Below are 8,945 nucleotides of genomic sequence, written 5' to 3'. Positions count from 1 at the left end.
AAGAGGGAAGAAAGGGGGAAGGAAGGAAGGAGGGAAGCAAAGGGGAAAGAAAGGAGGGAAGGAAGGAAGGAAAGAAGGAGGGAAGCAAAGGGGAAAGAAAGGGAGGAAGGAGGGAGGGAAGGAATGAGGGAAGGAAAGAAAGAAGGAAGGAAAGAAGGAGGGAAAGAAGAACATTTTTAAAGCACTTGCTATATGCCAGGGATTTTATCAACTTTTGTGGATACAAATGCAAGCAAGTAAGACACATGTTGCCCTGAAGGGGCTCACAGTCTAATAAAGGAGGGAGGAGACCGTCTATTCAAGGATGTTGGAAAGAGAGTAGAGAGTCCCTTCAAGGGAGGGTGGCTTAAAGACTACAGGAAATGTTATGGAGGTTGGTCAGTGGAACAATAAGATAAAAAGCTTATCTTTCAGAGCCAAGGGGGCCAGGAGTAGAAATTAAATTTTGACTGGGGAATCTAAGTTTCATTTTAACCTCTTTGAATCTTAATTTTTCAGTTTTCTCACCTGTAAAATGGGATCAAATGTATTCACATTGCCAAGCTCACAATGGTGTTGTGATCAAAGTTCTTTGTAAATTTAAAATTCTATGGAAATCTGAGCTATGATAATGATGTTATAGAAAAACGGAATGTAACAGACATTGCCGAGTTGAAGGAAGCTTTCTTGTTGGGCATATTGGGGTGCCTACAGCGACTGTGGTGGGCCTTAGTTTTTGTGTGGGGAACATCTGTAATCTTTTACACTTAGAAGTGAATGGTCAGGTCCTAGGAGGTGCTCTAGTCTGTCCACTTCAGTCATACTTTGAATGTGAAGGATAATTAAGCCATTCTTTAGTGTTAGGAAAAGGAAACAGCGACTCTCACATGATTAATGGAATGGGTCTGAGCTCTGTGAGAGCAGATGCTATGGGGACATCTCTTTAGGAGAAACTTCATTTCAGGTCATGATGAATGCTTTGACATGACAATTTCCCTTGCTGTGAACTTATACAAAGATTGGAGTGGAGGTCAGGGTGTGGACTTGTTTGTTCATTGGTGGGATGGGCTTTGGAAGCTTAAAGTACTATATAAATAAATGCCAGTTAATTGGTGTGTCTTGAGAACAGTGAACAGGGAGGAAGCCAGCAGGCAATATCTACTGGAAGCTTTAAATATCTCCTCCTTCATGTCTTCAAAAGGACCTTCATTTGCAGGAAGCATATATGGTTAAGAAGAAGGCATCCCAATCACTGTTTGAGGGAATAATAGTAGGATTCTTGCTTTTAAAAAGTCAGAGAGGTTAAACAGTTTGCTCTGGGTCACCCTAGAAGGCACGAACGGACTTAGACTAAAATTCCATTCTCGAGTTCCCCTTTTGTTCAGAGCCCTCAGTTCATTAGACCATGTTTCCTTTCTTTGGTCATAAATTAAGCTTTGTCTGGCAGGGAGTGGTCCTAGACAAATGGGAGAAAAGAGGTGGTGAGAAGAGATATACCTCTTTCATCTGGTTTCCTATTCGTTTCTTCTCTTTCTTCCTCAGACCCATTTCCTGGGATATTGCATATCTGATCCATATTTTCCTGGGGCTTATGTACAAAATGTGGAACCCAGTAAAGATGAGGGCTGGAGAAATACTCCCTTGAAGGTATTGTTCCTGTATTCCCTAGCTCTGCTACAGTAGGGAAGAGAGCACTGGGTTTGAGGTCCAGAGCCTGGTTCTGAATCCTAACACTGCCTCCTGATACCTTAGCCACCCGGAGATAGCCATTTTCAATTTTCTTGTTCTCCATCTTTTCTTATGTAAATGAGATGGCTGTGTTTTGATGTTCTCTAAGGTCTCTTTCAGCTCTCAATCTACGATCTTAAGTAATTTTAGCTCCATGGACCTCAGTTTCCTTTTCTGAAAAATGAAATGATTAGGCTAAGTGACCACTAGGGTTTCCTCCAGCTCAGGATATGAGATCTTATGATGAGTGCCAAGGCATAGAGAGGTTATGATCAATCAATCAACCCATCAAACAAGTGTTTTAAAAAATGCTGCCTATGTGTTAGGTACAATGCTAATCACTAAGGAAATGAAGACCAAAATTATACAGCCCCTGCCTCAAAGGAGCTTAAGTTCTCCTGGAGAAGACAGTAGGAACATGGAATAAGATGGGTCATTAAATATGAGATAACTACAGAGTGCTATGAATACACATCAGAAAGCAAAGATGATCCTTGCTCTCAGAGAGCTCATACTCTAATTAGGGGAGAGAACTCTAAAGGTGGGTTCAGTTTCATGGCAGATGGAAAGGTCAAGCATCATTCTGGAAGGCCAGGTACATCAGTTAGATGGAGGGACCCCAAGTGTGTTGGGGAGCAATGGTAGGGCAGATCATTTCTAGTCTCCGCTTTTTATTTCAGGAAAGCCATGTTTCACTTCATCCTTTCTGTAGCTACCACCACCCTCATAGTCTCCTCTTTGAGGTACCCAAATAAAAGACCATTCCCTAGAAGAACTTCTAACCTCCTGATTGGTGATTGTTTCTACTGCTTCTCTAGCTTCAACCATGTTTCATTTCCTGTCTTCCATGTCCTCTCCAGACCTTACCACAACCTCCTTGTCAACTACCTTGTTGCCACTTACAGACTATTTCTTACCCCCTCTCTCTCTCCAATCTCAATTTCTGGAGCCATGGACTGTGATCAGATCACAGGTGCTATTATTCCTTGAGGGAATGTTTCAATCTACCTCCCTATGACTTTCTGGACCAAAGTATTCCCCTTTGCCCACCACTGCACTCTGTGTGCTTCCCACCCTTCTGCTCCCCAGACTGTAAACTCTTTGAGGGCAGGAATCATCATGACCTTTATATTTCGATCTTCAGGTCTTTATGGTACTTGGCACAATAAATTCTGAATATTTTTTCATTTATTCATTCTAAAGTGCTATATAAATAACAGTCAACAATGACTTGGGGAGAAGGTAGTATGTTAAAGGTTCAAATATTACCACCAATAGAGATGGAGAAGTGGGGAAGGGAAGATAAGAAATCTGATTGAAACCAGATAATAGGGATTGGATTGGGGAAGGAGAAGTTTCCTGGTTTCTCTACACTTTCACACTTACAAGCATGCACACACATACTCATATTCACACAAACCCAAGACAATGTATTTTTAAGCTTTAAATCTTAAAAGTCTTAGTTCCGAGATTTAAGATATGAAAGTTCAACACTGCACCAAGACTTTTAGGATGCCCTGCATAAATATCCCACTCCCCATAGACACATATATATGAATACATAAAATAAATACAAAGTGGTGGAGGGGGGTGAGGGTGAGGGAATATACTGGCAGCTGAGAGGATTTAGAAAAGACTCATGTTGACAAAAACCCAGGAGAAGAAGTCAAAGGATTCTGATCATCATCAATGGAGGGAATGATGCATGGAGTCATGATCCATCTAATTACTAGGAACCTATCCAAGCCTAGAAAACTTTCCAAAAGACATGTAAAACCACCTCCAGATTGCCTAGGGAGTTTGGGGTATATGAGGCATGCCTTTATCATATTACTCACAGACACAGGTAGGGTTACCTGGATTTAAGCAAATGCTAATCATTTGGGGAATTATGTGACTTCTCCCATTTTGGAAAATTGGCAGATTTTCTTAATGAGGAGTAATTCTTATTCATCCTTAATGAGTCCTAAGAATGGCATCCCCATTCCTAACTGGGGAGCATTAGGCACAAACTAACATAGGGTACTCGATGCCACTCACCAGTAGCTTAACTTAATATAATTGTCTTGAGTAGACTTCCAAGATCCGACTGGCAAGGGGTTAGGGTTGAGCTGGGGGAGTGGGAGGAAAGACACTTCCTCCGCACGGTTATGAAGCAGAGCAGATGTGATTAGGACACAAAAGGATTCTCAAGGAGTGGTGTAAAATGTTGGAGCAATAAATAGGCAGATTATACGGCTATATACCCATCATCCTTCACGCACACCGTGAAAAGTAATCCCCCAGCTCCAGGTGACCCACAGGATTTGCATGGTGCTTCTCGCAAGTTCCTTTCTCTTTCCTTAGAAGTCTACCAGGATGCAAAGAAAACATAATTGATACCTCTTGGATAATTATTTACTAGTTTTAGTATTAATGGGGGTGGTTGTATTCATTTTACCTTCCTGGTTATTCTATCCTGATGTATTACCCTTATCTCTATGGGGAAACACGATGATTTTCCATTCTCTATGATGAGTACTCCAGAGATCGGAACAAAGGTAATTTGTTTAAACTCTCCCATAAGAGGGATGGTTTTATAACCTCTTTTATTTTATTTCTTTCTGTATATATCTGTATGATATTGTTTTAGGTGTGTGTATGTTGTGGGAGAGGCAGAACTATAACTGATTTTTCATAGCTTTGCCCCTGGATTGAGGTTCTGAATTGGAGAAATGTATTACATTGTATTAGAAATAATATGGGAAAAATACATATGTATGTGTGTGTTTAAAACAAGAAACACACGTATACATACAGGCTCACGTTAAGTAGGTATTGGGCAAATGCTATATGAAGTATCCAACTTGTGTATTTTGAATGCTGAAAAAAAAGTGTTTCCTGGTTTCAAATGGATTAAATTGTTCCTCTTCTTCTTTTGATTGCCCCCTTAAATTTTTTTTCCCTGTATTTTGAGGACTGAAGAAGATTGATTCAGAAGTTGGATGTAATGGTGGGTTGGAGACTGTTTTCTAGCTATTCAGTTCTGCATCAGTATTTAAGGGGGAGATGGAGTTGACCTTGGGAACTGCTCTCTGTAGTTTATTGGGGCATTCTTGATATTATTTGGTCATAACTCTAATGGATCTGGGAAGACACTGAAGCTCTTTGCTTCTGATTTGATATTTAGGGGTAGTTTGTCTATGCTTATGCCTTACTTTCCCTTCTTCTCTCAAAGCAAAGATTTGGGAACGGTTGATACAAATTGTAGGGGCAGATTTAGTTTTGAGGTGGGGTGGGGGTAGAGGGTGGTGAAGAAATTTCCCAAAAGTCATAGCTACTATCTGTTTTTTTTTCCTGCTTAATCTCTTTTTTTTCCAATTGCATGTAGAAAAAATTTTTGATTATTGTTTTTTTGCCATTTATGATTCAGATTCTCTCCCTCACCCTGAGGCAGTAAATATTTGGATATAGGTCATACTTGTGCTTTCATGCAATTCAGAACTGCTGTTTGAAAGGGAGATAGGCTGTTGAGCCTCCCACTAGTACCTGTGAACTTCTACTTCCCCTCATAGCTTAAGAAACCCTGGGCTGGAGTCAGGAAATCTAGATGGTGGTCTGGCCAACATCTGCTCAAGAATGGTTTCATTTACTATATTTGGGCCCCAAGTGCCTAGCACAGTGCTTGACATGAAATAGACTCAATAAATGCTTGCTGACTAAGTGATTGATTATATTCTTAGGCAAGTGACTCTATGTCCTCCTCTGCTACTCCTCATCTGTAAAACCTAAACCTAGGACTTGATCTAGATCAGGAAGTTTTAATCTGGGTCCAAGGGGGTTGAGGAGATACTTTAGGGGGCTCCTGAATTTGTTTTTAATATTTTAATAACCATAGTTCAATATAATTGGTTTCCTTGGTAATCCTATGCATTGTTTTTTTAAAAACATCTAAAGATATGATACCGAGAAAGGATCCATTAATTGCCAATGGGTTCCATGTCACCAAAGAGATGAAGAATTTCCAGTTCTGGGTCTCTAGGTTCCCTTCCAGCTTCCAGAATGTGAACTTCAATTCCCAATCCCCTCAGTCCCACTTTGGTGACATAACTTTCCTCTCTTCCCCCTTCCAAAGTATCAGAACCCCTAGAAACCTTAGATCTTACTTTTGGAAATAATATTGCTCATGCAACCATTGAGCCCTAGTTTCTCTGGATGACTTCAGATCATCAAAGGGTTAACCTCGCAAAATGAAGTGCAGATTGGCTAAAATGAGAGATCAATGATTGCAACATGCCACGAGTAGAGTAGTCAATCATACTGTTTTTCTGCCAGATTTTAGAAATCTGCATCGCAGAAGTCACCTGGGCTTCTCACCCACAGGAGCTCTGGTTTAATGGGCAGCAACACACAGGAATAGCAAGTCTCTGCCTCTAGGGGAGCTTGCATTGGCCAGGGCTTAAGCCTCATAAGAAATAGCCTCAGTCCCTGTTAAGTTTTTTATGGGTAGTTTGATAAGAATGAGTTTTAGAATGCTGGCATCCATGTGGCAGAACTCAAGATGGATACGTTGGAAATGGCGGTAAAGCACGGACACTAATCATTCCAAATCTGGAATCTACAATGTTCAGGATTGTCACCATTTTTTCCCTTTCAGAAAATGATCCTTTTATTCCAAAATTCAGTGATGAGGTTGAGGCATTATTTTTTAATTTTTTTTAATTTTTCCATTTTTTATTTCCATTCTTCAAAGTGATTTTGACCCAATATGTCCCTCCTTTCAATAAGGTTCAGATTCATTCTGGAGAATCAAAGACAGACTCAGGGCTCAGGACTACACAGTCTTTGTCGGCACTGGGTCAGGCAAGGAATGGCCTTGGAACAGTGACAACTCTGTCTCTGAGCCTGAATTCCATGAGTTCAGTGCATGCCCGGGAAACCAAATAGAACCTGGGAGTGCTCGGAGATGACAGAAATAGCAGATTATCTCCCTTTGGAATAATTAGGTGGGCTGCTGCCTTCATGGGAGGGCTTGGGTTCAAAGAACATTTTGCCTTGGTTCTTCAATATGACTAAGGAGGAGGGACTCGCAATCCCACACTTTAAAGATTCTTACTAGTCCAGATTCTACTTTGAATTGGAAGGCTACCGAGAGGCAGTGTGGTATGGTGGATAGGGTAGTGACCTCGATTCAAAACCTGTCTCAGACTTCACATTGCCTGACACATAGCAGGCACCTGATAAATGCTTATTTACTAGTTTTATTAACCATGGAACCCTCTTCTAGACTCAGTTTTGCCATCTGTTTAATACAAAGCTTAAAATTCAATAGCAACTACAGACCATTCCAGGACTCACTTGACAATTCTATGTCTAGGATGTTGTGGCTTTCCTGACTAAAACTCTGAAAGTTCTTAGGCATGAGGTCTTTTCCAACCTGTGGCACTAACCCCAAGCAAATACAGTGTATATAGTCCTTTAAAAAATACAGAGGGTATAGCCCCTTGAAAAGTACCAAAAAGCCTAAACAAATTCAAGATTTCACCGGTGTAGTGAACTCTCAGGACGTTACTGCCTGGCAAAGCAAACTGGCACCCTTTCTATAATGCCTAGTCTTAGAAAGTTACTGGGGGATGAGGGAGAAGAAGTAGAGAGGTTACATGAATTGCCCAAGGAAATAGAGCAATTATATATCAGAGATGGGACTTGAACTTCATTTCCTCTGAAGAGTGAGTGAAAGGAAAAAACTATAGATGTTAAGTCTGAAGAAGAAAAGGCTGCTTCCATTCTAATATTAGAGAAGGTGCAAATAACTATACATTTAAAGACATACACAGTAGATGGAAGATAATGTTGGAAGGAAGACACTAGGAATGGGAATTAAATGGGGAAGTAGGGGAGTCCTCCTTGAAAAGACTGGGTGGGATTGGAGCTGTCTTTTTCAAAGTTTTAATTTTATTATCATTTGAAACACACTTCCTTATTGGTCATTGTTTTAAGAGCACACTCACACATATCAAAAAACTCCAAAATAAAACCATAAATACACTGATGTGAAAGACAGTATGCTTTGATCCTCATCCATTTGACTCCAACAGCAATTTCTCTGGAGGTGGATAGCATTCCTGGTCATAAGTCTTTCAGGATTGTCCCAGATCATTGCATTACTGAGAGTAGCCAAGTCTTCGTAGTTGATCTGTGTACAATGTTCTCCTGGTTCTGCTTATTTCACTCTGCATCAGTTCATGCAGATCTTTCCAGGCTTTTCTGAAATCATCCCACTTGTCATTTCTTATAGCACAATAGTATTCCATCACCAGCACATACCACAATTTGTTCAGCCATTCCCCAATGGATGGACATCCCCTCAATTTCCAATTCTTTGTCACTACAAAAAAAGCTGCTTTAAATATTTTTGTGCAAGTAGGTCCTTTCTCCTTTTTTATTGCCTCATTGGGATATAGACTCAATAGTAGTATTATAGGATTGTAGGGTATGCCCAGCTTTATAGCCCTTTGGGCATAGTTCCAAATTGCCCTCCAGAATGGTTGGATCAGTTCACAACTCCACCAATGATGCATATGTCCCAATTTTGCTACATTCCATCCAACATTTATTACTTTCCTTTACTTTGAGCTAAGTCTTAAAGAAGCTAAGAAACTAAGAGATGGAGTGAGGAGGGAAAGTATTCCATACTTAAGAGACAGTCAGTGAAAAGGCAGAGCCACAGTAGATGAAGTGACAACAGTACTGATAGATCATAGAGGGGGAGGTATAAGGTATATTATAAGGTATAAAAAGATAGGAAAGCTAGATTTAGCCTTATTCTGCTTGGTCCCAGGAGCTGTGGCTGGAAGCCCAAAGGAGGCACATTTAGGATAGATGGAAGGAGAAACTCCTTAGCAAAGAGAGATGAACAAAAGGGGAATTGGCTGCATGGGGCGTTAGTGGGTTTCCCCTCACTGGAGATCTTCAAGCAGAGGCTTGATGACCTCTTGTTATTTATGTTGTGGTGGGGATTCTTTTAAAAAAAAAGTATTGATTGGAGCTGCTGAGGACTCTTTCTAGTCTCAAATTTTGTGCCTCTGGGTGCAATAAACTTTTTAGTCCTTTGGCAGTAAATGCCTAGTATCATTAGGGTAGAAGGGGTAGAAGGGAGAAGGGACATTTCTTGCCCTTGGATCATGGTCTGGATGAATCTAGAACTGCTCTACTTCTCATAAGCCTGGCTGCAGTTTCCAGAACAAATCTTTTCCAAA

Source organism: Gracilinanus agilis, chromosome 3 (genome assembly GCF_016433145.1).
Source record: "Gracilinanus agilis isolate LMUSP501 chromosome 3, AgileGrace, whole genome shotgun sequence".
NCBI classification, from domain to species: Eukaryota; Metazoa; Chordata; class Mammalia; order Didelphimorphia; family Didelphidae; genus Gracilinanus; species Gracilinanus agilis.
This window is presented reverse-complemented; position numbering follows the sequence as displayed.